Here is a 27,074-nt window from a genome sequence, read left to right as displayed (position 1 = left end):
CGGGTGCCACGGGGCGGACCTTGAGAACATGTTGCTGAGTGAAAGAAGCCAGACACAAAAGCCCACATGGTGTGTGATTCCATTTGTATGAAATGTCCAGAACAAGCAAACACAAAGACAGCGGATGGTGGTTTCTTGGAGCTGGGGGGATGGGAAGTGGAGAGAGGGCTGGCTGAGTGGAGATGTTTCTTGTTGGGATGATGAAAATGCTAAAACTGATTGTGGCGATGGTTGCACAAGTCTGTGGATATACCAGAACCCATGGAATTGTATGCTTTATTTTTTACTTTTTTTTTTTTTGAGACCCAGTCTCTGTCACCCAGGCTGGAGTGCAGTGGTACAATCTCGGCTCACTGCAACTTCCACCTTCCGGGTTCAAGCAATTCTCTGGCCTCAGCCTCCTGAATAGCCGGGATTATAGGTATCCACCACCATGCCGAGCTAATTTTTGTATTTTTCGTAGAGATGGGGTTTCACCATGTTAGCCAGGATGGTCTCGATCTCCTGACCTCGTGATCCGCCCACCTTGGCCTCCCAAAGTGCTGGGATTACAGGCATGAGCCACCACACCCAGCCCCAGAATCTACATTTTAATACAACGCCCAGATGAGTTGTGTCCCTGTTAAAGTTTGAAAAGCACTGAACTGCGGTGATAAGTCTATCACTATTCTAGCGCAGTGATTCTCAAATTTGAGGGCTTGTTAAAACTTAGATGGCTGGACCCCACCTGGAGGATTCTGGTTCATAGGTCTGGGGCTGAGCCTGAGACACTGCATTTCACTGATGCTGCCAGTGTGGGAACCTGCTTGAGGGCTCCTGCTCAAGGGTCTAAGAGGCTACCCAGATGTCTCATTCAAACATGGGGTCTAATAAGGTGCACCTGCCTTATTCCCTGCAGTACCTGGCTAACCAGCAGAGAGGGCATGAACAGGACAGGCCTTGGGGACCAGTGGGGCTCAGCCCTGGGTGCCCATGAGCCAGCGGGGGAGCTTTTACAGTCCCCACGCTGGGACCCCACTCCAGACTAACTGATTGGAATCTCAGGATCTTGCCTGGGCATCAGCATTTGGAAAGCTCACCTGGTGTCTCCCTCAGGCAGCCAGGGGTGAGACTCTAAGGTGCTGCCCAGAGGGGAGGTGATGTCAGACGTACTCTCGCCTCACCAGGGAGAGAAAGAGTGAAGGAGGGAAGGGAACTCAAGGAACAGGGCCAAGGCCAGTGTCACAGACACATGCAGGCCTCCAGCCTGAACACCTGCTTCCAGTCCCCAGAACGGACCAGATCTGACCACCCTGGGCAGAAGTGGAGATGCAGGTTACACCACAGCAGAGGTGCCCTTCTGGGCTCCAAATATGGAAGAGATTTGGGAGTAGGCGGAAGCCCTGGAACAGAGCTAACCAGAACAGGTTGGACTGAAATGCAACCGCCTCTGCCTCCACCTGCCCCTGCAGAGCACCTCAATAGCGCTTGGCCGCTTCCAGCCCACTTACAAGCTCCCGCTAAGAACCGCTCTCTTCACCTGCGTCACCAGGCTGTTTTCCCTGTTAAGGCCCTTTTTACATTATGGAGACTCTCAACAGAGCTCTTTAAGATAGGATTTGGTTAAAACGGTCCTGTGTCTAATGGGCTCCGGGCTGGGTGGGGGCACTCTGGTGCTAATTGCCTATTAGTCTATTTTGAGTCCACTTTGCAGCCAGGGACATTATTTTTGCAGCCGGACACAACTGGTTTCTCTGGACCTCACTGCTCACTCGCCTTTGTCTGCCCCTATTTATCTGGAAGATCAGTGGTTCCAATGTTCAGGCTGTCAGGGAACTTCTCAGAGATCCTGTCCCTGCTGGTTTCTAAAGGCCTCTCTCAAGCCAAGGTACCTTCGTGGAAAGCTGCTGGCTTACTGGAAGGCAGAGAGCAACTCATAAAAAAGAGGTGCCCAGTGCCCTGGCAGGTAGAGCACAGGCAGGAGGACAGAGTCTCCTGTATAAATGAATAGAAACTGGGTTTAGGCATCACAAACTTTCTGTCGGGAAGTGGAGACCCAAGGAACCACTAGTTCGTGCAGCCCCTTTGAATAAATTAGGAGACTCTTTCTTGGGAGCGCAGCTTGGTGGGAAGAACACAGGTTAATCTCAGCTACCCTTGCTCCTCAAGGCAGGCAACTTTTGCAGTGCACAATCTAGACAACTGCACAGGGGGTGTTGTGGCCATTCCTGCCTCTTGTACTCCTGACATCACAACGGCACTGCAAACAGGCAGATAGGACCATTAACATTGCTTGTCGACCAAGCATGCTCTTGTTGACCAAGTAGTCCTCAATAAGTACCGATAATATAGCAGAGAAAGGTCTCTGCATTGCGGATCTGGTCTGTTAGCAGAAACAGATGAGAAAATTATCACTTGGGAAGCAGACTGACGGGGGCAGTGCTGCAGGAAAAGCACTAAGCTAAAATGTGCTGCACCGGGCTCTGTGCTAGGGCGCCAGCAAAAGTGCTCTTACTGAATCCTCTTGACAGCCCTGGAATGTAACACAGAACTTCCCTAGATGGCTCAGAGAAGACGTATTTACAAAGTGACTACAGTCATCCTTCAGAGATATTGCAAGTTTGGTTCTAGATTGATGCAATAAAGCGAATACCACAATAAAGCAAGTCACACCAGTTGCTGGTTTCCCAGTGCATAAAAGTTATATTTGCACTATACTGTAGTCTATCAGGTGTGCAATAGCATTGTGTCTAAAAAACGAAGTACATACCTTAATTTAGAAATATTTATTGCTGGCCAGGCGCGGTGGCTCACGCCTGTAATCCCAGCACTTTGGGAGGCCGAGGAGGGCGGATCACGAGGTCAGGAAATCAAGACCATCCTGGCTAACACGGTGAAACCCCGTCTCTACTAAAAATACAAAAAATTAGCCAGGGGTGGTGGCAGGCACCTGTAGTCCCAGCTACTCGGAGGCTGAGGCAGGAGAATGGTGTGAACCCAGGAGGCGGAGCTTGCAGTGAGTCGAGATCACGCCACTGCACTCCAGCCTGAGCAACAGAGTGAGACTCCGTCTCAAAAAAAAATAAAAAAGAAATGTTTATTGCTAAAAATGCTAATGATCATCTGAGCCTTCAGCGAGTCATCTTTTTGCTGGCGGAGGGTCTTGTCTTGATGTTGAAGGCTGCTAACCGATTAGGGTGGTGGTTCCTGAAGGTTGGGGTGGCTGTGGTGACTTCTTATAATAAGACAACAATGAAGTTTGCTACATAGATCCACTCTTCCTTTCACGAAAGATTTCTCTGTGGCATGTGATGCTGTTTCATAGCATTCGACCCAAAGAACTTCTTTCACAATTGGAGTCAATCCTCTCAAATCCTGCTGCTGCTAATTTTATGTCATAGTCTAAATCCCTTGTTTTCATGTCAACAATGCCCATAGCATCTTTACAAGAAGTAGATTCCATCTCAAGGAATCACTTTCTTGGCTCATCCGTAAGAAGCAACTTGGCTGGGCGCAGTGGTGAGCACCTATAATCCCAGCACTTTGGGAGGCCAAGGCGGGCAGATTGCTTGAGCTCAGGAGTTGAAGACCAGCCTGGGCAATGGGAGAAACCCTGTCTCTACGAAAACAACAATAACAACAACAACAACAAAAACCCACAAAAATTAGCCAGGCATGGTGGCAAGCACCTGTAGTCCCAGCTACTCGGGAGGCTGAGGCGGGAGAATTGCTTGAGCCTGGGAGGCAGAGATTGCAGTGAGCCAAGATCACACCACGGCACTCCAGCCTGTGCAGAAAGAGACCCTGTTTCAGAAAAAGGAAGCAACTCTTCCTCTGTTCAAGTTTGATCATGACATTGCAACGGTGCAGTCACATCTTCAGGCTCCACTTCTAATTCTCTTGCAATTTCCACGACATCTACAGTGACTTTCTTCACTGAAATCTTGAACCCCTCAAAGTCATCCATGAGCGTTGAAATCAGCTTCTTCCAAACTCCTGTTAATGTTGATATTTTTTACCTCCTCCCATGAATTACAAATATCCTTAATGGCATCTAGAATGGCGAATCCTTTCCAAAGCTTTGCAGTGTACTTTGCCCAGACCAACCAAAAGAATTGCTATATATGGCAGCTATACCCATTATGAAGTATATATGTTAAATAATAAGACTTGAAAGTCAAAATTACTACCTGATTCTTGGGCTGCAGAATGGATATCATGTTAGCAGGCATGAAAACAACATTCATCTCTTTGTACGTCTCCATCAGTGCATTGTCAATGAGCAAGAATCTTTTCTTTCTGAGCAGGAGATCTCAACAGTAGGCTTACAATAGTCAGCAAGCCACGCTGGAAACAGATGTGCTGTCATCCAGCCTTTGGTTTTCCATTTCTAGAGCACAGGCAGAGAAGATCTAGCACAGTTCTGGAGGGCCCTAGGATTTGGGGATGGTAAATGACAGTTGCATTAGCCCCTAACAAGAGTTAGACTGACCTTTGAAGCTTTGAAGCCAGGCATTGACTTTCTATGTTCTGGCTATGAAAGTCCTAGATGGCATCTTCTTCCAATATAGAAGGTTGTCTTTTTTTTTTTTTTTTTTCTTTTTTGCCCAGGCTGGAGTGCAGTGGCATGATCTTGGCTCACTGCAAGTTCCACCTCCCGCGTTCATGCCATTCTCCTGCCTCAGCATCTTGAGTAGCTGGGACTACAGGCACTTGCCACCACACCCGGCTAATTTTGTTTTTGTATTTTTAGTAGAGACCATGTTTTCACCATGCTGGCCAGGATGGTTTCGATCTCCTGACCTTGTGATCCACCCGCCTTGGCCTCCCAAAGTGCTGGGACTACAAGCATGAGCCACCCCGCCCAGCCAGAAGGCTCTTCCATCTTCACTGAGAATCCGCTGTTTAGTGCAGCCACCTTCATCGGTGATCTTAGCTAGATCTTCTGGAGAACTTACTATAGTTTCCTCCATTAGCACTTGCTGCTTCACCTCGCACTTTTATGTTATGGAGTGGGTTTCATTCTTTAAACCTCATGAACCAACCCGTGCTAGCTTCCAACTTTTCTGCCACAGCTTCCTCACCTCTCTCAGCCTTTATAGAATTAAAGAGACTTAGGGCCTTGCACTGGATTAGGCTTTGGCTTAAGAGATATTGTGGCTGGTTTGATCTCTCCAGACCGCTCACATTTTCTCCATACCAGGAATAAGGCTGATTTACTTTCTTATCATTCGTGTGTTCACTAGAGCAGCATTTTTAATTTCCTTGAAGAACTTTTCCTTCTCCTTCACAACTTGGCTAAGTGTTTGGCACAAGAGGCCTAGCTTTCAGCCTGTCTTGGCTTTCAACAGGCCTTCCTCACTAAGCTTAATCATTCCTAGCTTTTGACTTAAAGTGACAGACATCGGGCATGGTGGCTCATGCCTGTAATCCCTACACTTTGGGAGGGTGAGGCAGGAGAATCACTTGAGCCCAGGAGTTTGAGGCTGCAGTGAGCTATGATCGCACCACTGCACTTCAGTCTGGGCAACAGACCGAGATCCTATCTCAAAAGTAAGTACACAAAGTGAGAGACCCAAGACTCTTCCTTTCAGTTGAACACTTAGAGACCATTGTAGACTTATTAGTTGGCCTAATTTCAATATTGCTATGTCTCCGAGAATAGGGAGGCCTGAGGAGAGAAAGACAGAGAACAGCCAGTTGGTGGAATAGTTGGAACACACGCAACACTTCAGTTCACTTTTTTATTGGCTTATGGTGCAGCAAACAATTACAATAGTAAGATTCAAGAGGACTGACCACAGATCGCCACAAGAGATACAATAATAATGACCAAGTTTGAAATATTGTGAGAATTACCAAAATGTGACACAGAGACACAAAGTGAGCCTGTGCTGCTGGAAAAATGGCACCGATAGACTTGCTGGATGCTGGGCCACCACAAACCTCCAATCTGTTCTTATTTTTTGGATTTTGGTTTTGGTTTTTGTTTTTTGTTTGGTTTTTGAGAACGGAGTCTCACTCTGTCACCCATGCTGGAGTGCAGTGGCACAATCTCAGCACCCTGCAACCTCTGCCTCCCGGATTCAAGCGATTCTCCCTGCCTCAGCCACCCAAGTAGCTGGGATTACAGGTGCCAGCCACCACACCTGGCTAATTTTTGTATTTTAGTAGAGATGGGTTTTCTTTTTTTTTTCGAGATGGAGTCTCACTCTGTCGCCCAGGCTAGAGTTCAGTGGTGCGATCTCGGCTCACGGCAAGCTCCGCCTCCTGGGTTCAAGCCATTCTCCTGCCTCAGCCTCCCGAGTAGCTGGGACTACAGGCACCCGCCACCACGCCCAGCTAATTTTTTTGTATTTTTAGTAGAGACGGGGTTTCACCATGTTAGCCAGGATGGTCACGGTGATCTCCTGACCTCATGATCCGCCCGCCTCAGCCTCCCAAAGTGCTGGTATTACAGGCGTGAGCCACTGCTCCCGGCCAAGATGGGTTTTCATCATGTTGGCTAGGCTGGTCTCAAACTCCTGACCTCAGGTGATCTGCCTGCCTCAGCCTCCCAAAGTGGTGGGATTACAGGTGTGAGCCACCGTGCCCAGCCAAACCTCCAATCTTGTAAAAACAATGCAGTATCTGCAAACAGCAATGAAGTGAAGTACACTATAAGCAGGCCTGCCTGCATTTGCACTGCCCTATGCAGAGGTAAGGGAACAGCCAAGAGGCGTGGGGGCCCCCAAAGGGCAGCAGCAGTGGGCAGCTGCTACCAACCCCAGGGCTGCCCCATTGTGACCCTGTGAGAGGCTGGTCCCAAGCAGATACATCCCCCTCCCTCCCATCCCCAGTCTGTGCTGGGAAGCCAGAGACAGGGAAATGCAGGCTGAAGGGGCAGCGTCCAGGGGTGCAGAGCAGGCTGGAGAAGGGTGGAGTCTGCACAAGTGGTGAACCTGTGAACCCAAAACTACCTGAGACAGGTCTCAGTCAATTTGGGAAGTTTATTTTGCTAAGGTTAAGGAGCTAGGATGGTGGTATGATCATGCATCCATGACACAGCCTCAGGAGGTCCTGACGACAAGGTGGTCAGGGCACTGTTTCATACATTTCAGGGAGATGGAAGACATCAATCAGTATGTGTAAGATGTACATTGGGCTGGGCACAGTGGCTCACGCCTGTAATCCCAGCACTGTGGAAGGCCAAGGCGGGTGGATCACGAGGTCAGGAGATCGAGACCATCCTGGCTAACACTGTGAAACCCCATCTCTACTAAAAATACAAAAAAAATTAGCCAGGCATGGTGGCTGGAGCCTGTAGTCCCAGCTACTCGGGAGGCTGAGGCAGGAGAATCACTTGAACTGGAGGCGGAGGTTGCAGTGAGCCAAGATCATGCCGCTACACTGCAGCCTGGGCAACAGAGTGAGACTGTCAGGAAGGAAGGAAGGAAGGAAGGAAGGACGGACGGACGGACGGACGGACGGAAGGAAGGAAGGAAGGAAGGAAGGAAGGAAGGAAGGGAAAGAGGGGGGAAAGAAAGAAAGAAAGAAAGAAAGAAAGAAAGAAAGAAAGAAAGAAAGAAAGAAAGAAAGAAGAGAGAGAGAGAGAGAGAGAAAGAAAGAAAAGGAAGAAAGAAGGAAGAGAGAGAGAAAAGGAAGGAAGGAGGGAAGGAAGGGAGGGAGGGAGGGAGGGAGGAAAAGAAAGAGAGAGAGAAAGAAAATGTGGTGGTGCAGCACACCAACATGGCATAAGTATACATATGTAACAAACCTGCACGTTATGCACATGTACCCTAGAACTTAAAGTATAATAAAAAAAAAAAAAAGAAAAAAAAAAAGAAAATGTGGCAAGTAGGCTTTTTTTTTTTTTCAATCTTTGTAGCTATCTTATTTAGGAATAGAATGGAGGCAGGTTTGCCTGACACAGTTCCCAGCTTGACTTTTCCCTTTGGCTTAGTGATTTGGGGGTCCTGAGATTTATTCTCCTTTCACAAACCTTACTTTACAAATGAAGACACAAAGATGGCCCAGAGAGATTTAGTAACTTGCACAGGGCCGCAGAGCTCCTAAGTGTTAAAGAAAGTGTCAAAGGCTGAGCAGGCAGCCACCATGCCAAACAGCCCCCAGAAACACAGGGGGCGGTGGAGAGATGACTACTCTGAGGGGAGGGCTGGAAATGACTTTTCCCAGAAGCTGAGAGCCAAGGCCTAGTAGGGGTGGGAGGAGGGAGAGGGTGGAGTAAAACTCCAGGTAGAAGCACCAGCTTGTGCAGGAACCTGAAGGCAGACAGAATGATTGCCACGTGGGGAACCAGGCGAGTGTGCAAGGCACCCAAGCATTGAACAACCAATGTCACTCTCGTCGCCATTTTGGTTTTGGTGGGTTTTGGCCGGCTCCTTTACTGCAACCTGTTTTATCAGCAAGGTCTTTATGACCTGTATTTCATGCTGATCTCCTATCTCATCCTGTGATGATGAGCAGGTGACTGTCCTCCCCACCAGCTCCCGTGTGCACGTCTAGGTGCAAGGGGCCCTGGCAAGCATATTTCTGGCCCAGCACGAGGGAGATTCCCCAGACATACAAAGGGTGTTCAAAAATGCCAGACAGCCAAAAATCATGACCGTGTTGACCAGACAGAAGAAGAGGCAAGTTCCATGTTGGCCCCATAGAGATGGGGGGGCCTGCAAGACCTCCAGGTGGAGCAATTCAGTATTTCTAGGTGCATATACAGAAGAAGTCTGAGCCATGCCATCTAAGCCATTTTTCCTGGGAGATTTTAAGCAAAACTTAAAATTATGTGATGTTCTAACCCTCACTCAGGCCCTGATTAAAAAGTATTGTGAGGCGGCCGGGCGCGGTGGCTCAAGCCTGTAATCCCAGCACTTTGGGAGGCCGAGATGGGCGGATCACGAGGTCAGGAGATCGAGACCATCCTGGTCTACACGGTGAAACCCCGTCTCTACTAAAAAAAATACAAAAAAACTAGCCGGGCGAGATGGCGGGCGCCTGTAGTCCCAGCTACTTGGGAGGCTGAGGCAGGAGAATGGCGTAAACCCGGGAGGCGGAGCTTGCAGTGAGCCGAGATCGCGCCACTGCACTCCAGCCTGGGCGACAGAGCTAGACTCCGTCTCAAAAAAAAAAAAAAAAAGTATTGTGAGGCTCGGGTTTTGTGGATTTAGGAAACTGTGTATTCAGTTGTGGTCTGATTGATCTATTTTCTTTACTTCAAAAAAAAAAAAAAAAAAAAAGTGGCCAGGTACAGTGGCTCATGCCTGTAATCCCAGCACCTTGGGAGGCTGAGGCGGAGGATCACTTGAGGTCAGGTATTCGAGACCAGCCTGGCCAACATGGTGAAACTCCATCTCTACTAAAAATACAAAAATTAGCTGGGTGTGGTGGCACACACACCTTTCATCCCAGCTACTTGGGTGGCTGAGGCACAAAAATTGCTTGAACCCGGGAGGTGGAGGTTATAATGAGCCAACCACTGTACTCCAGCCTGGGCGACAGAGCGACACTCTGTCTGAAAAAAAAAAAAAAAAAAAAATTAGTCATGTTTGGGTTTCAGTTGAGCTTGAGAAATTCAAATATTGATTCTTGGACTCACAGAATTTCTCAGGCGGAAAGAATCTTAGAGGGCTCCATTCATAGCACTGACTCCACCACACCAAGGCCAGGGACCAGGGTAGAAGGGGGCTGGCACGGCGTGGCCCTCAGAGAGCCTGGGCGTGCAGACTTGGCCCTGCCTTTGAGCTTGTCTCCGCCTTTGAGCTTGTCTCCTTGTGTGTAAAATGGGGGTGAGAGTCTTCCTTCTGTGAGCTGGTCAGAATCTAATAAAACAATTAAAAAAAAAGAGAGAGAGAGAGAGACAGGGTATTGCTCCATTGTCCAGGCTGGAATACAGTAGCACAATCATAGCTCACTGCAGCCCCTCACCCCTGGGCTCAGGCAATCCTCCCACCTCAACCTCCCAAAGAGCTGGGACTACAGGCACCTACCACCATACCCAGATTTTTTTTTTCTAAACCTTTTGTAGAGATGAGGTCTCACTATGTTGACCAGGCTGGTCTCAAATTCCTGGGCTCAAGCAATCCTCCTGCCTCAGCCTCCCAAAGTGCTGGGATTACAGATGTGAGTAGTTCTTTAAACGTCTGACAGAATTCATCAGCGAAACCATCAACCCAGGACTTCCCTTTGTTGGGAGGTTTCTGATTACTGAGCCAAGTTCCTTACTAGTGAGGGGTCTATTTGGATTTTTATTTCTTTGTGATTTAGTTTCGATAGTTTGTATATTTCTAAGAATTTCTCCATTTCATCTAGGTTATCCAATTTGTTGGCATACAAGTGTTCATAGCATTTTCTTGTCATCCTTTTTATTCCTGTAAAATCAGTAGTAATGTCCCTACTTTCCTTTCTGATTTTGATAATTTAAGTTTTTTCTCTTTTTTTCTTAGTCATTCTAGTTAGTTTTGTCAATTTTTGTTGGTCTTTTAAAAGAATCAACTTTTGTTTCATTGATTTTCTCTATTGTTTTTCTATTCTCTATATTATTTATCTCTGCTCTAATCTTAATTATTTCCTCTCTTCTGCTATTTGGGCTTAGTCTGTTTTGGTTTTGTTTTCTAGTTCCTTAAGTTGTAAAGTTAGGTTGTTGATTTGAGATCTTTTTTGTTTTTTGCCATAAGTTGTTTTTGTTTTTGTTTTTGTTTTCAAGACAGAATCTCCCTCTGTCACCCAGGCTGGAGTTTCGTGGCGCGATCTCGGCTCACTGCAAGCTCTGCCTCCCGGGTTCACGCCATTCTCCTGCCTCAGCCTCCCGAGAAGCTAGGACTACAGGCGACCGCCACCACGCCCGGCTAGTTTTTTTGTATTTTTTTAGTAGAGATGAGGTTTCACCATGTTAGCCAGGATGGTCTCGATCTCCTGACCTTGTGATCCACCCACCTTGGCTTCCCAAAGTGCTGGTATTACAGGCTCGAGCCACTGCGCCCTGTCTTACCATAAGCATTTAACAGGTCGAAAATTCCCTTTTAGCACTGCTTTTGCTGCATCCCCCAAGCTTCAGTGTGTTGTTTTTGTTTTTATTCATACCTCTTTATTTTTTAAAAGTCATTTTATTTTATTTTATTTTATTTTGAGATGGAGTCTCACTCTGCCACCCAGGCTGGAGTGCAGTGGCGCAATCTCGGCTCACTACAGCCTCCACCTCCCAGGTTCAAGCAATTCTCCCACCTCAGCCTCCCAAGTAGCTGGGATTACAGGGGCACACCACCATGGCCAGCCAATTTTTAGTAGAGACGGGGTTTCATCATGCTGGCCAGGCTGGTCTCGAACTCCTGACCTCAGGTGATCCACCCGCCTCGGCCTCCCAGAGTGCTGGGATGACAGACGTGAGCCACCGTGCCCAGCCTAAAGTCATTTTAAATCCCATTTGAGCAGCCACTCACCCAGGCAGTGGTGTGGGATCTCCTCCCCTCTCAGACCCACAGAATGAATGAGAGCTTGGCCGTACCCCACGTGGGTGAGTCCTGACCCTCCAGAGAGGAAGTCCAGCTGACATCACCCCGATCAGCACCCTAGTGTCTCCTGGCATTCAGCAGCATGAATCCCACAGTCTCCAAGGCCCCCAGAGCCCTGCCTGGTTCAGTCTTGGAGACACCAGACCCCTTCTCCTGCCCTTGCCATCATCTCGGTCAGAGGCCTCTCTGGGACGTCTCCAAGTACCTTTTCTTTTCCATCCATAAAATCCAAAAACCTGATCGGGAGGGTGTAGACTCTCATCCCAGGGCAGGCAAAGTCCCTCCCTTGGGGGCTTCAAGCACACAGGAGCAACTTCTCAGCAGGACTCTGTGCTCCATCAATCAAAACGCATTTCTGGACCCTGAGATTTTGTTTCTATGCTTTTCACCCTAATTCAATAATATGTCTCTTTGAAGCCTCGCTTGACTCCTCCTCCCACAGGGCCTTAGAAGGTACTAAATAAATGTGTCCAAATGGTGGGTGATTAATGCATGGATGCCAGGAGGTCAATAGCAAACAGGGACTGGGGAGAGGAAACACCTCCAGGGACAGAGGACAGATGAGAGTGTGCCCCAGACCCTCGCCTCTCCGGCCTCCCTTCCCTCGCTGAGCCTTGGCAGCTTTGCCTGTCAGCCATGCCACCTGCCCTACAGATTAGAACGCTGTGCTGATCCCAGCTCTGTGCTCAGTGGCTCCAGTGACTTGCATTTTACCCAGTATGTCATCTGCCCTGTGCACAAATTCTGGAAAAAGTAAGGTCACATATTACAACCAAGGCCCAGAGAGGTCCCAGACTCACACAGCAAGGAAGAGAGCCCCACGTCAAACCTTTGGGCTGCTATCCAGCTGGCAGCCCATGAGGGTCCCTGAGAGCCCACCTCGGTCTGGGGTTGCTCCCCTGTGGGACATTTCCACAGATGCAGAGCTGCTGGTCACAGCAAAAGAGATGCAGTCCCTTCCCATCAAGAGCTGAGACTCAGAACAGGAGGTCCTGTCCTGGTGTTCTGTGCTTTTCCCACCAAGAGCCTAAGCAATCCAGAATGCAAGCCCGGAAGTCGGAAGGGCCAGGGGTCATGCTAAGGCTGTGGCACAGATGACTCCCAAGAGCTCCCTTCCTCATCTGTAAAGTAGGATGCCTCCCCCGCACTCCCAGAGCAGGCAAAGTCTGTTCTCACCAACAATTCCTCCCTGCAAAGCCAGGGCCTCTGCCCTGGAGGACTTCCCCTGGCCAAAGAACACACTGCTGTGTGCCCAGGGCAAGCCTGAGGGCCTGCCTGGCAGCTGACACCCCAGGAGCAGCCCTCAACTAACAACTGATGGAGGCAGATGGGTAAATCCCTGGCTCCCGTACCTCTGGGTTGCGATCACCTGAAGCATGCTGTGCACAGTCTCCCAGAGGTCCCCAGAAGGACCAAACCCCAGTTACCCACAGCAGTAAGCTTCTCATCCCTGCACCCTGTAATCAAATTCCTTCTCCTTCACCATCTCACTTCTCCACCTCACCATCAGTGCTTCCAGGAATCAGCTTCCAAACAAACTTCTTGCATTCAACTCCACATCTCAGGGTCTCCATTTAGACACAGGAATTGGAATTATAATAAGAGCTAATGCTTAACTGAATGTTCCCGATATCCCAGGCTCTCAATAAAATGGGAAACATTTCACTCTTATTATTTGTTTGTATCATATATCAGTCAGGAGAGTCACTTTATGCTGCAGTAATAAACAACCCCCAAATCTCAAGGGCTTAATATCACTAAGGTTTGGCTTGATGGGAGTGTTCTCTCTCTGCAGATCTTCAGGGACCCACTCAGACTAACATGTTTCACCATCTTAAGACACCCTCATCTCAAAGGGAGACTTTAAAGTTTGCCAAAGCAGGGAATAGAGTAGCACACAGGCTTTTCCAACACGAGTGGCATCGGTCACTTTTGTGCTCATTTCATTGACCAAGCTACTCCACTCCAAAGTCTCAACCCCAACTCTGGACCACAGCCAAGAATTCTGAGGGAATACTTGTCCTTAGGTCCACACCGACCATCTCTGAGTCGGTTACTACTTCTGTGTAACAAAGCACGCAAAACTTAACAGCAGAGACAACACTATTGTTTCTCATAATTTTTGTGCCTAAGGAATTCCAGGAGGGCTCAGTCAAACAGTCTGTCGTGTGCTTGCGGTTCTGAGCCCCTGGCTGGGCATCTCTTCCTCTTGATGTTTATCTATGTGGTCTTGTTGGGCTTCCTCACAGCATGGCAGCTCGGGCAGCTGGTCTGCTTACGTGGCATTTCAGCAAACGAAGCAGAAGCTGCATTGCTTCTCAGATTACTGCGGCCACCACACCCTGCCAAGGAGGAACCCTGTGAGGGTGAACCCTGTGCCACATCCTTGAGGTGCCCCCTTTGCCCCGTGATAGAGAACTGAGAGGCGCCAGCGGCCTGCATGACTCAAACTGCTGTTCCTTGCTGGGACTAGCTCAGAAATCATGTCGCCTAGGTAGTTGCCCCACCCTACGTGTCAATAATGGGTTTTTTTTTTTGGTACTGGTACGTGTTCAGTTAGTATCTGGATTAGAGTACTTGAAAATTGGTGGCACTGAAGGAGCTCCAAGTGTCATCAACCACATACGTTTACCACGACATGGGATTCCTGCTACAGCTATGTGAGGTGAGCCAGGAGGGTACTGCCACTTCCCTTTTTAAAAGATGTTAAAACTGAGACCCAAAAGCTTACATGCCTGGCACAGGTGACCCTGAATGTGAGTTGCAGATTAAAGACGAGGGAGGGCTGCCAACTTGTTCCCAAGACCTCCCCAACCCCTTGCGAAGGGCTTGCAGAAGACCCTTCCTCCTAGCTGGAAAGTGGAACTTTCCAGGGAGATTAGCCAGATGAAAGGAAAAGGAGTGGGTGGGGAACAGAGGAGGGAGCCTGCCCCCACCACACCCATTCCCTGCAGAAAAACAGCTCTTGAATCACCCAAAGTCTAATGAGGGAAATCGAACTCATCCCAACTTCTCTTTTCACATAGTGGAAACGGAGGCACAGGAGGAGAAGAAGGTTGGCCAAGTTCACACAGAGGTAAGCGGCAAAGCTGGGGCCTGACCTGGGTTCCCTGAGACCCTGGCCTTGGTGCAAAACGCTGCACCCTCCCGGGGCAGGGGTAAAACACATGTCATCCTGCTTTCCGAACAAAACAGCGGCACCAGGCTTTTACATGTTAAACATTTGGTTTCTTTTTAAACGTTTTCATCAGCTGTCCTCTGGGCTTTAAAAATAGAGCCAGTCAGACGCAGGCAGGAGCTAAGTCAGGGAGCCAGCCTGAATATTCAGCTCCAGGGTACAAGAGCACCAGGAAAGGGCAAAGCCTGATGAATTAACCCATGTCCCCAAGCAGACACAGAGCTGGCGCCTCGTTCCACTTCCTGTGGCTTCCTCCAGGCCTGGGAATCTGCGGAAGGGATGCCATGCCCGAAGGGAAGCAGGGTACAGTGTCCAGGCCCAGCAGGACCTATGCCGAGTCTCTGGGATTTGGGAGAAATGGGTCAGAAGCTCCCCAGTGAGGTGAGATGGGCCAACTACCTTGGGTTTGCCTCTTCCAGGAAGCCCTCCAAGTTTTCAAAGTGCTTCATCTCCCAGGAGAGCCATAGAGAACTACTTTCTCTTTCTTGCTGCTTGGCTCCTTCAAATACACCCTTTGCCCCACCCAAGTGGCTGCCCTACCCCTCCCTGGAGTTCAAGGCTACGAAAGGGCTGTGGGGTCCTTGACCTTGCCTAACCCTGGGTTTCCCCACGCTGTGAGATTGGCTGGTTGGTTCTCACAGCTGTTTATTTACCCATCCTGCAGGTGCTCGCTCTGTAGGGTGCAGATGAGGCTGAGAAGGGCGGGCTGTCACCTTGAGGGTGTTTATAATCACCCAGGAACAGGGGAACAGGGTGTGTGCATCACTGTGGCAGGAGGCTGATGACCCAAGATGCCATAAGAAGATAAAGCCACAGGAGAGGGCCAGGCGGAGACAGTCGAGGCCAACAGAGACCCTGCCACCTCGCCTGCTCTCCCACCTGCCCCGCCCCTGGCTGCGTGCACAGTCTCATGGGCCTGTTCAGCCCCTCCAAGGCCACCTCCCTCCTGCCCTGGGTCATCAGGCCCGACCTCTCTTCCCCATCACCGCCACCTCCCTGGGCTAGCTGATTCCCACTGCTCCTTCACGTCCCATTTAAACATCCCTCCCCAGCCAGGCACAGTGGCTCACGCCTGTAATCCCAGCACTTTGGGACGCCGAGATGGGGGGATCGCGAGGTCAGGAGATCAAGACCATCCTGGCTAACACGGTGAAACCCCGTCTCTACTAAAAATACAAAGAATTAGCCGGGCAAGGTGGCAGGCACCTGTAGTTCCAGCTACTAGGGAGGCTGAGGCAGGAGAATGGCGTGAACTCGAGAGGCGGAGCTTGCAGTGAGCCGAGATTGTGCCACTGCACTCCAGCCTGGGCAACAGAATGAGACTCTGTCTCAAAAATAAATAAATAAATAACAAATCGCCCTCCCTGCCTTAGGAGGTGGCAACGAATGAGTCAGCAAGGAAGGGCTCGGGGGAGGACGGTCCAAGTTTAAGCAGAAGATGCTCTTTGAGAGACCTGAGACTTATAGATGCCATGAGAGGGCTGAGCTTGCACTGAGGGTTGGGAGGAAGAGCATCTGGGAGAGGAAAGAACAGGCACAGGAGCTTGAGGGGGAGCACGGAGGCCCAAGAGGCAGTGCCAATGGACAAACAATGAGACCACAGTGAGGACTCGGGCTTCTGCCCTAGTAAAGTGTGAGCCATGAGAGGGTTTTGAGCAGAGGAGGGAGAACAGTTGCCTTAGGCCAGGGGAGAACAGACCCTAGGGGGCAAGGGTGGGAGCAGGAGCCAGCTAGGAGCTGACCCAGGGCCACAGTGATGGTGGGTAGATCACTTGAGGTCCGGAGTTCAAGACCAGCCTGGCCAACATGGTGAAACCCTGTCTCTACTAAAAATACAAAAAATTAGCTAGGCGTGGTGGCAGGTGCCTATAATCCCAGCCACTTGGGAGACTGAGGCAGGAGAACTGCTTGAACCCAGTAGGCAGAGGTTGCAGTGAGCCGAGATTACACCACTGCACTCCAGCCTGGGCAACAGAGTGAGACTCCATCTAAAAAAAAAAGAAAAAGGAAAAGAAAGGAAATCTTATTCAGCCACTGAAAGGAAAGGCCAGGCACATACTACAAGGTGAATGAACCTGGACACCATGATCCTAAGTGGCAGAAACCAGCCGCACAAGCCCCCACAGCACCTGATTCCATTTATACGCAACGTCCAGAACAGGCAAACCTATGAATTAAGCAGGGTGGCGCAGGGCCTGGGAGAGGCAACAGGGAGTGACCACTGGTGGGTCTGAGTGGTGAAGAAGTTCTGGAACAAGACAGTGGTGCTGCTCACACCACATTATGAATGACCGTAATGCTACTGAATTGCACACTTTAAAATGGTTCAAATAGTAAGTATGCATTTTGCCACAAATAAAAAAAAAATCAGCCCAAGGCCCACCACCTGGCCATAGGCTGCGTGAAGCCGTCCGGCCACGCTGGTGCTTTGCAGGCTTCCGGGTGGAAGGGTGCTGGCTCTTCCTTCCTGGGAGTCACGCTGTGGGGAGGAGAAAGGGGGTCTTCTCAGCCATGAGGGGCTGGGGGAGGGCCGGCTGGGGTGCCACAGCCAGGCAGCATGGGGTAGGACCATGGCAGGGGTTTCGGGCCTCTCCCTGGCCCAGCCTCTTAGCCACCCCCAGCTGCAGGACCCTGGGTGAGTGGCTCCCTCTCTGGGCTCCAGACACCTGTCTCAAAAACAGCATGGGACCAGAGAGAGCAGTTCCAGGGGTCTCTCTCTTCTTGTCCGAGAGTCTGGAACCAGATGTCCTCTGCTGACTCGTGGGAATGTTGGAACAGCCAGCACAGGCTATCCCAGGACCGTCCCCCGAGCCACAGCAGCCAGCGTCCTCCTCACACCAGGCCCTCAGACCCCCTATTCCCAATGCTGGGATGTATCCCAACGTATAAGGCAGTGCTTCTTAATATTTTCTGGATCACGCATTTCTTTGAGAATTAGAAAAACCAATCACACTCTTCCCAGAAGAGCACCCTGAGCAGAGTAAAGAGCCTGTTTATGACGTGGAGATGAAAAGCAGCTGTGCAGTGTCAGAGGCACCAAAGCCCAAATCCTGGCCGTGCTGGGACTCACCATGCCTGCGCATCTCAGGTTCTTCCATCTGTGAAGTGGGTGTGTTAATAGCACCCACCTCACGGATTAGATGAGATCATTCTTGCACGTCACTTAGGAGATGCTTGGCACTCAATGAATGTTGGCAAGCCCACACTCTGCAACCTTCCCAAAGACTGCCTCCTCCCAGCCTTCACCTCCCCCTCCCTGCCTCTGTCTTCCCCCTCCCTGCCTCTGTCCTCCCTCTCCCTGCCTCTATCCTCCCCCTCCCTGCCTCTATCCTCCCCCTCCCTGCCTTTGTCCTCCCCCTCCCTGCCTGTCCTCCCTCTCCCTGGCTCTTTAATCCCCCTCCCTGCCTCTGTCCTCCTTCTCCCTACCTCTATCCTCCCCCTCCCTGCTCTATCCTCCCCCTCCCTGCCTTTGTCCTCCCCCTCCCTGCCTGTCCTCCCTCTCCCTGCCTCTGTCCTCCCTCTCCCTGCCCTGTTGCCCTGCCTTCCAAATGCCATCTCTCATATCCATTCTCATCCCCATTTCCACTGCCAGGGAAGCAATGGTGTTTGCACCTTGGTCTTCTAATCCAACAAGCTTACCAAACTCTTCATTCATTCTTTTTTTTTCTTTTCTAATGAGATAATCATACTGTCTACAAAACAATTAACTTTATCTATTTTTCAGTGTTTCAATATTGTAACTAGTCCATGTATATCTGGAAATAACAATCTCTTTTTTGAACTGTTCAAGTCTACATACATATATATCTTGTTAGAGGGTGGATATAGATTCTGATTAATTCTAGATGTTGGTAGAATAAGGCTAAGTAGGTGTGTGAAAATACTGAGGGATGCCAGGCATGGTGGCTCACGCCTGTAATACCAGTACTTTGGGAGGCTGAGGCAGGCAAATCACTTGAGGTCAGGAGTTCGAGACCAGCCTGGCCAACATGGTGAAACCCCGTCTCTACTAAAAATACAAAAAGTTAGCTGGGCATTGTGGCACGCACCTGTAGTTCCAGCTACTCGCCAGGCTGAGGCAGGAGAATCACTTGAACCTGGGAGGCAGAGGTTGCAGTGAGCTGAGACTACACCACTGTACTCCAGCCTGGGAGACAAGAGCAAAACTCCGTCTCAAAAAAAAAAAAAAGAAAAAAAGAAAAGAAAAGAAAATCTCCAGAAAAATGGAAATAGAATGTATAACTCGTAAACTATTAGAGGGAAAACTGAAATGGGAAAAATGAAATCAACCCAACAAATATCAGGAAAGAGAAGAAAAACAAAACACGGGAAGTAGAAAATAAAAACTTATATAAAAGGAGTAAGTTCAAACATTTCAATAATCACATGTGATAAATGTGAATGGGTTAAATTCACCATTCAGGAGTCTCCCTAGACAAAAAACCTATAGGACCTATATAGATTTGAACAGTTCAAAAAAGAAATTGTATTACATCTGTCAGTTTTTTTTTTTTGTTTTTTTTTTTTTTTGAGGTGGAGTCTCCCTCTGTCGCCCAGGCTGGAGTGCAGTGGCCGGATCTCAGCTCACTGCAAGCTCCGCCTCCTGGGTTTATGCCATTCTCCTGCCGCAGCCTCCCGAGTAGCTGGGACTACAGGCGCCCGCCACCTCGCCTGGCTAGTTTTTGTATTTTTAGTAGAGACGGGGTCTCACCGTGTTAGCCAGGATGGTCTCGATCTCCTGACCTCGTGATCCGCCCGTCTCGGCCTCCCAAAGTGCTGGGATTACAGGCTTGAGCCACCGCGCCCGGCCCCTACATCTGTCAATTTCTGAGAAAAATATATTAAGGTCTCTCACTCTAATTGTAAAATTGCCCATTTCTCTTTATAGTTCTGTCAGTTTTTGTGTTAAATATTTTGAAACTATGTTAAGGGCATAAGATTTCATAATTTTTATTTTGATGGTAGACTGTCTCTTAGCAACATGAATTCAAATTTCCCTTTTTAATATAGTTTTTGCCTTGAGCTCTGTTTTGTCTGATATTGACATATGCTCACCAATAGCTTTTTGTTAGGATTTTATAAATTAGATATTTTTCTACTCTCCTATTTAGAATCTTCCTGGGCCATTAGGATTTATATGTGTTTTTTGAAGGCAGGATTTTTTTTTTTTTTTTTTTTTTTTTTTGGTCTAGGGAGACTCCTGAATAGGTGAATTTAACCCATTCACATTTATTGTATGTGATTATTGAAATGTTTGAACTTATTCCTTTTATATAAGTTTTTATTTTCTATCTCCCATATTTTGTTTTGTGTCTCTTTCCTGATATTTGTTGGATTATTTTTCCCATTTCAGTTTTTCCATCTAATACTTTATAAGTTATACATACTACTCCTATTTTTCTGGAGATTTCCCTTAACATTTTCACATACATACTTAACCTTATTTTAGGAATATCTACCATTAATCAGAATCTATATCCACTCTCTATCAAGACAAGAACTTTAGCACACATTTACTCTCTACTGCTCCACAAACTCCTCAATGCTTTAATTGATAATATCTAATATTTTAGTTGAAGATTGTTATTAATTTTCAAGCAATCAACATTTACTTAGATTTAATATGTTTTATTAGTTTCTTTGCTCATCATTGTTTCTTGTATTCCACTTCTTTTTTAAGACAGGGTCTTCCTCTGTCACTCAGGCTGGGGTGCAGTGGAGCAATCACAGCTAACTGCAACCTCAAACTCCTAGGCTCAAGTGATGCTCCCGCGTAAACCTCCCAAGTTGCTGGGACCACAGGCAAGCACCACCATGCCCAGCTAATTTTGCTACTTTTTGTAGACATGGGGTTTCACTATGTTTCCCCAGCTAGTTTCAAACTCCTAGCCTCAAACAATCCTCCTGCCTTGGCCTCCCAAAGTGCTGGGATTATAGGCATGAGCTACCGCACTCAGCCTCCGTTTCTTGGATTACTTTCTCTTCTTGCTAGGCTAGGCACATCATTTAACAATTCTTTCAAAAAGGAATTTTATCAGTGCTAAACATCTTAGATATTGCATATCTCAGTATGTGTTTTTATCCTTGTATTTGGCTGCATTTAGAATTCTTGAGTTTGAAATTATTTTTCTTCAGGTTTTAAAGATAATTACTTCTTTTTTTTTTTTTCTGGCTTCCTGTATCCCATTATTTTGCAAGTCATCTGTTTTCAGTCTGAAATATTTAGAATCTTTTCTATCCCCAGTGTTCTAAAATTTCAACATGTCTGTCCAGTAGAGGCTCCCTCTTCATTCATCCTGACAGGCACTGGCAGAGTTCTGGGACACTGCCAATCTCAGCACTGGAAAATTTCTTCCCCTGCATTCTTTTGGTTGTGTCTTCTGGGACCAGAAAATGAAACTTTGACTCTGTCCTTCATGTCTCCTGACTTTTATTCTGTGCTTTCCATCTCTTTGTCCTTTCATGCTGCATTCTAGAAGTCCTCAGCTCAACCTCTCACTCATTTATTTGCTCTTCAGCTGTATCCATTCTGCTATTCAGCCCATTTATGGAGTTTTTCAATGACCAGATTTTAACTTTCTAGATTCTCTAGTTGATCTTTTTGGGGATCCAATAGCCTGTCCCATCTCTCCAGGGATACAGATTACACCTTTCGAAGTCCTCATCCTGGTACATTAACTCCCTTTCCTTGGGTGTCAATTCTGTCATTGAGGAGTTTGCTGCCTGTCATTCACAGGCTCATCTTTGTATCTGAGGCTCGTGGTTAGCCAATCTGCAAGCACCACAGCTCTCTCCCACAGCCTGCCCCACTCGTGGGGTAGCAGAATGCACCACCAGCCGCTACCTAATGTTCTGTGCATGGGGGCCTCCATTCTCCCTAAACACACCAGCCTTCCAGGACAGTGCCTGCCCCTTCAAGCCTTGCACTCACATTACTTCTGATGACTGCTCTCTCAAAACACAGGCACCTGTGTTCTCTGCTTGGTCTGGGTATGTGCGGGGGTTGTGTGTGGTGGTGGTGGTCAGGAAGAGGGGTGAATTCACCTGTGGCTCCTACTGAGTACCTTGAACAATCATCCCATCAGGGCCCAGGGGCCTACAGTGGCCCCAACTTTTTGCAGCAGCCAGTCCTCTCCCACCACTGGCCCCAGCCTCTCCTGCCTTTAAGGCCTTCAGCATAGTGTCTGGTCAACCAAGTGCACCAGTCTTGTTTTCAACGTGGTTATATTTTGTCCCTTAGAGGATTTGGGATGATGGGGGAGGCTTCAGTGTGAGTCACCTGCTACTCCATCCCTTTCTATTTCTTGCATGCCTCTGGGCATCTTAATCTCTACAGCCTGAGGTGCTGGGCATCAGCCCTGGAGTCGAGCTGAACCTGGGCTGCACCTTCTCAGCATGACTCTTCACAGAATTGAGAGAGTCTATGTGGGCCGGGCACTGTGGCTCACGCCTGTAATCCCAACACTTTGGGAGGCCGAGTTGGGTGGATCACCTGAGGTCAGGAGTTCAAGAACAGCCTGACCAACATGGTGAAACCCCGTCTCTACTAAAAATACAAAAATTAGCCAGGCATGGTGGCTCACGCCTGTAGTCCCAGCTACTCGGGAGGCTGGGGCAAGAGAATTGCTTGAACTTGGGAGGGGCTGAGGTTGCAGTGAGCAGAGATAGCACCATCACACTCCAGCCTGGATGACAGAGTGAGACTCTGTCTCAAAAAAAAAAAAAAGAAAAAGTCTATGTGAACCTTACTTCATGCTCACCAGGAGGATTCATGACGTGACGAAGTGTCCAGCATCAGCTCGATACATGTAGGATCCTCTCCCTGTTTCTCTCTTTCCACTGCCCTGGAAAGTCAACTCCTTCTCTGGCGTCAGTTTGCAGTTAGTGGTCTATAGGCAGTGAGGGCTGTAGGGGAGAGAAGAGAGAGACTACGGGGGGACTAAAGTCTTTGGGGACCTTTTAGGAGAAGGAAGAGATAGGCAGGGCCTTCAAGGAACAACAGGCTTGAAATAAGTGGGGAGGGAAGGAAGAGATTCAGGCTGGAGGTGGGGGCAGGCGGGAAGGACAGACCAAGGTGAGGTGTGGGAATGTCAGGGAAAACCATTGTCTGCTTTGTTTAGGCAGATGTCAGGGTCTCAGATGCCATAGGGAGCCAGGAGGTGACAAACCGGTGACCAGGGCTGGGTCTGAGAGGGGCGGGGACTGAATCCTGGAGCAGGACGTTTAGTCAGGTTACTGCCCAACCAGCCTGGCCGTCTGTGACCACCTCCTGACGACTTGCGGTGGAGGATATAAAAGCATCCTGAAAAAATACGGTGAGCCACCAAAGCGCTTCTGAGGACTGCCAGCTTGCAACCTCTGGCGTGTGTGGGCGCTCAGTGCTGGCACCATGGGAGGGGCCCGCAGCAAATGGAACCTACCATGAGAACAGGGACCCATGGATGTCTTTGAGCACCTGCCTCCCTCCTAGCCAGGCCCGTGCAAGACCCCAGCCACTCCCCAGTCTGTCTCTGGAGCCTCAAACGCCCACAGCACTTCTCTCTTTTAGGTGCAGTCACAGCTCAGGTGATTCATCTTGCCCCTCGGCCACCCAAGTGGTTGAGGTCCCCAGGGCCTGCCCACAAGAGCTTCTAGAACGTGCCTGGGGTCAGAAAGAGATGCTGATCATTAGGAACATCCTTATGGGACCAGAACATGGGGCAGGTCTGGTTTGGGTGGTGACTGCAGGCCGCAAGGGAGGCTCCTCTAGGGAGGCAGTGAGGGCTTAAGCATCCAGAGCCAGTCCTCTGGCATCATCCAGTGGCCATTCGTGTGAACTGCAGCCTCACGCCACTGCCTGATCATTCTCTAAAGAGCCAAAACTGCCAGGAGTCAGCAGAAAACCAGGGTGAGAACACAGGATTTCTGCCCACAGCCTGTTTGCAGCCCAGGCTGCATCTCTTCAGCCTTGCTTCTCTCTAAATTTTAAGGAGACTGATTATTGCTGGGTTCCTTTAGGCCCTGACCTGTGGGTACAAGCCAGCCTTGCCAAATCTAATCAAGGACTTTTTTTTTTTTTTTTGGTAATTTTACCCAAATTGCCAACAGGGCAGAGACAATCCGTGCACAGGCAACTTGCTTACTATCTGCACGTATTTCTACCCTTAAGAGTCATCTTGTTACAACCCTGGCATACACTGGCTTAGGGCCTGTAAGAGCCCAGAAGAAAAGAGTCTTTTTCGGACTGTAGCTCGTGGAGACCCAGCCTCTCCCTCTCCAAAGCCGCAGGGCACCCTCAGTCTAGCCTCCCAGGCCTGGGCAGCTCTGGATAAAGGTATCACTGCAAAAGCTGCTGCTGACACAGCCCACACTGCCTCCCCGCTGCAGGGAAGAAGAGCCAGGGCTTGTGCAGAAAACACCGGTAAAGACAGGTGAGAGGCAGGTGCAAAGCCGCAGGTGAGGCATGCGAGGAGACCCAGGAGCCCAGAGTACCAGGAAGATGGGGAGGGCCAGGTCCTGAAGGGTCTTCTTCCAGTGCTAAGCTAAGGAGATCCCACTTCATCCCTAACATGACAGGGAGCTGTGGGTGGGCTAGAGGTGCAGCCCAAGGCCCAGCTGCAACCTGCACAAAGCCCTGACTTGGAAGCAGAGCGACTTTCCTCTTCAAGCCTCCTTAAGGTCTTGCTAGTGGTGGGTGCTTGAAGTTTGTGACTGGAGACAAGAAGGTTTCTGCTGGCCAAGGGTGAGCCCCCTACCCTGGTAGGCTGCTTACGGGTCCTCAGTTTGGCTAGCACCCTGGGCCCATCAGACATTTGTCCACAGCAGCCTGGGGCATAAGGAGAAGAAGAGCTAGCCCAGGAGGGCAAGAAGAGCACGTGGGGAACGGGGCCCTACCCCATTCTTTCCCCACAGCTGCCTGTACCCATGCACCTCCCCATCATAAGCACGCACTAGCAGTCATTTGAAGGGGGCTGTGCTGCCACCTGGTGGCCACACCACGACAATGCCCCTGGAAGGACTCCAAGTTCCTGTGGAAGGCCTCTCGTCCCCACTTAAGACTCCCTCCCCCGAACCCACTGCCTTGCTTTACAGAGGAAGTCAGTTTCCCCAGTTGAGCAGCAACATTCTGGAATAAATGTCCCTATTTCCTTCAACCCTTTCTCATGGACGCGGACCCACTCTCATTTGTCAGCAGAGGAAGGGGGCTCAGAGAACTGTCACACAGCAAGTCGGTGGCAGCGCCAGGCCCTGTCCTGCAGACGCCCTGTCCCTCCCTCCTCTGCAGCAAACTCTGGGGGCTGAGCTCCCCCTCCAGCCTTGCTTGCTGTGTGGCTTGGGGGCTTGCCAATGAGCCTCTCTGAGTCCTGGTTTCCTGGGGGTGACACCACGACGCAGGATGTAGGAAGGGTTAAATGAGGCACAGGTGTGACAGAATCAGGTGCACATGTGAAAACTCAGATAACTGGAAAACAGCAAATAACTGTTCCCTATTAACTACAACTAATCACTACTTTTTTTAAATTGCCAATTAAAATGCAGTCTTTCCATTAAAGTGGTCTTCGGTTTAACTCAGGCTCTTTGGGGGAAGCATTGAGTCTGTTCAGAGTTTCCATGCTCTGGAGGGGCTGATGGTCCCTCTGCGCTTGAGAGGGTCTCCTCCATTTCCTTCCCTGCCACGGGGGCATCTGGATCCAGGAGCTGGTTTCTGCTTCGGGGCTTGTCCGTGCTGCCAGGTTTCAGGGGATGGGCCTCCGCGCTGCCTGCTCTGCCGTCAAGCTCCTGAAGCTCAGCGAGGGGCCTGCTCCCAAGGCCCAGCCAGTGAAGTCCTGCCTGGGCTCCGCGGGTTCTCTGAGCCCCTCAGGTCTGGCTGCAGCTCCCATCTGACCCCAGACTGCATGGTCCCCTGCAGCCCTCAGCCCCAGCTCACTTCATCAAGTAGGCAGTTGCCTACCAAAGTTTCTGACCGTGGTTCCTCCACGAGCACACAGGATCCCCTGGATTTTTCCTTTCCAGGCTGAGGGAGAGCAGGGGGCCTTGCGACCCTACCTGGTGGTCACCTGTTCAACCTCTCTCATGCCATGCAGAACCGGCCCCTCACGAGCCGGGGTTTCTGTGGGATTACTGTTCTCTTGTTCATACCCCCAACACATACACCTACTATTGAACCAAGACAAATGGGGGTCACTTCCCAGCGCCCTGGCTCACCCTCCAACAGTGTGGCCCCTCTGAGACTCTCCTCCCACCCAGGACCAGAGGCAGATTTCAGGCTAGTGGGAACTTTCCCCAGGTCATCTCCTTCTTCCCTACCCATGGACTTCCTGTCCTGGATGACACCTGCCCTACCTTCCCACGGGGTGGTGGGGGTCATCACTTGGCCTGATTGGCAGGATTGCAGGGAAGAAAACTGGGGCAACAGGAGTTGTCTACAAAGTGCTGTCTCCATTGCATATGTAAGCGCCTGGCCAGTCACACGGTGGAAGATCGATTTGCTCCCATCCCCTTCTCCTCACCCTCCCCGGCCCCAAGACTGACAACTGAGGCCACCTCAGTGGCTGGGCCTGCCCCTCTGGCCTCTTAAGAATTGGCCTGCTCTGGCCTGACCCTTTCTGCCTGTCCTGTAGTTTTGCTGCAAGCTAAGCACCTGGAACCCCCTTCAGACGGAAGCCCAGCTCCAGACCCCAGGCCCTGCTTCACCCAGGAACACCTGGGCCCCAAGAGAATGCCAGGCCAGAGGACAGTGCCAGGAGGCCACAAGCATAGCCCCAGCATGGCCACCGCCTAGGGCAGCCCCAGCAGGCCTGGCCACGCAGAGATGGCACGCGCCATCCCCAACTGGGGACAGCTCCAGAGGGTGGTTCTGTGGCCGTGAAATGTGCTGATCACAGTGGCGGGGCACAGTAAGTGCTAAGGAAACAGCTATTGTCGAAGTGATGCTGGATCGGGTCCCAACAAATGGGGAACTCTGACCCAGAAAATTAAAGACACTCCATGTTCTGCCCTGAAGCCCGAGGCCAGCCTGGAGGACTCCAGTCCGCACCACTTGGGGTGTGTGTGTGTGTGTGCATGGCGCACACACGTGTGTCCCCTTCATCTCTGCCTCATCATCCTCATCCCGGCTGCCATATTTTGAGCCCTATCTATATGCCGGGCGCTCAGAGACAGATGTACTTAGAATGTCCATTTCACAATTAAAAAAACACCCCCACTGAGGCTCAGGCACAGATGCAGAGCACAGAGGTCTGCGGGGGGTTGGGAAGGGAGTTGGGGGGGCACCCACCCTTCCTCTGCCCTGGGCCTCCCTCCCTCCCCAGCATTTGGGCCCCTTGTGAATGAGGACACATTTTACAGAGTCATGTGACCCCCCCATGACCACCCAGAGGCCCAAGTAAGAAGACCACATGATGGAACCCGAGGGCTGGAAAGTGCCACCAGTG

General features: G+C 49.9%; 1 protein-coding gene across 2 annotated transcripts in view; it reads right to left on the bottom strand.

The window, feature by feature from the left end:
• Nucleotides 1–27,074, bottom strand: part of NT5M (5',3'-nucleotidase, mitochondrial) — a 78,869-nt gene that overhangs the window by 1,762 nt on the left and 50,033 nt on the right. The gene's annotated exons all lie outside the window — the stretch shown is intronic.

Source organism: Rhinopithecus roxellana, chromosome 19 (assembly GCF_007565055.1).
Source record: "Rhinopithecus roxellana isolate Shanxi Qingling chromosome 19, ASM756505v1, whole genome shotgun sequence".
NCBI lineage: Eukaryota > Metazoa > Chordata > Mammalia > Primates > Cercopithecidae > Rhinopithecus > Rhinopithecus roxellana.
Note: the sequence above shows the minus strand (reverse complement) of the source record. Positions and strands in the feature narration are given on the sequence as shown.